Source organism: Leptonychotes weddellii, chromosome 2 (genome assembly GCF_054177405.1).
Source record: "Leptonychotes weddellii isolate Sample4059 chromosome 2, ASM5417740v2, whole genome shotgun sequence".
In the NCBI taxonomy this organism is placed as follows: domain Eukaryota; kingdom Metazoa; phylum Chordata; class Mammalia; order Carnivora; family Phocidae; genus Leptonychotes; species Leptonychotes weddellii.
In genome coordinates, this window is record NC_138370.1 from 150,062,791 (window position 1) to 150,064,395 (window position 1,605).

Below are 1,605 nucleotides of genomic sequence, written 5' to 3' on the forward strand. Positions count from 1 at the left end.
ATTTTGGCTAGCTTTATAATTCTTTAGTGATTTCTACATTCCTGTTTGCAGGACCTCTTCCACCATTCTCAACTCATTCCAAGAGAATATTCACAGCAACTGAGCGACTCTTTGCTCACATTTCCTCAGTACCCCAGAATGGGATGTGAGCAGTCTGGATTTACTTGCAGAGAGTTTCACAGTCTCTTGACCCATCTTCTCTCTTGGGCTCTCAGGCCATGAAGTCACGCCTAACCTAAGGAACATCTCCTCCCTGCTGGTTTCCCCTTGCTGAAATGGAAGGGGAAACATGGAGCTGATATGGCCATGTGCCGTGAGACCCACACAGACCCAAACAACCAGGTCACTCCCTGTCTGGTGCCCATCACAATGTCATTTCACCTACTCATTCCTCCCTGTAGCTCGACGCAAAGTCGAGAACAGCAGATTCCCTTGGACCAGTTGAAATAGCCAGTGGATGAGACAAATATTTTATCATTTATATTTACAGATTATACAGTAATGGGAGTTTTATCTTGAAAAATAGTGGCATTTCCTTGCCATCTGAAAAAGACATAGTGTTAAAAGTGCATTGGAGGGGCGCCTGGGTGGCTCGGTTGATTAAGCGTCTGCCTTTGGCTCAGGTCATGATCGAGGGTCCTGGGATCGAGCCCTGCGTTGGGCTCCTTGCTCAGCAGGAAGCCTGCTTCTCCCACTCCCTCTGCAGGTGCTCCCCCTGCTTGTGCTCTCTCTCTGTCAAATAAATAAATAAAATAAAATTTAAAAAGTGCATTGGGATTTTTAAAAAAAGATTGAGAGACGGCATGAGCAGGGGGAGGGGCAAAGGGAGAGGGACAAGCAGACTCCCTGCTCAGTGGGGCTCTATCCCAGGACCCTGAGATCATGAACTAAAGTCAGGCGCTTAACTAACTGAGCCACCCAGATGCCCCTGGATTGGGACTTTTAAAAAGAGGTCTCTTGGTACAAGAGTCAAGGTTAGCATATAATTACGCATCATTTGGAAAGTACTCTTCCAACATCAAGCTGCCCAGAACACTCACCAAACTCCTCCTCAGCTGCTGCTTTTTCTTATTCTTGGGCTCTCATCTTGAATACCAGCTCCTGAGCTGAGCTTTCTCAGACCACTCTATGCAGGGAGCCCCCACCCCCTGGTTGATTTGTTTCAATTACCTATCTCCCCTGCTAAACAAAAGCTCAGTGATGACAGACACTTACCTTATAGTCCCAGGACCTCCATCAGGGATTGGTTCAGAGGAGGGGGCACCGCAACCATTTGCTGGACAGAGTGAAAGCAGGCAGGCAAGCAAACGGGGTATCAGAGGCTGCAGAGTTAGGGCCCGAGAGGCGGGCGGGTCCAATTCTTCATTATGGGAAGACAGCAGGTGATAGTGATCTTAGGAATGATCACAGAAACAGACGGGGGAAAGCGAAGGATCCTGAGTGAAAAAGTTCACTTCGTCCTTTCTAATAACCCAGCCATTTAGATGATTTGAGCATATGAAATTAGGAGTAAAGTGACTGCCATGTACCTCAAAGGAAGGAAAATGGATCGTGCCATGCTTGGTAGAAAGTACAGGAAGGCCTGAGGTGGGCAGAAATTTGATG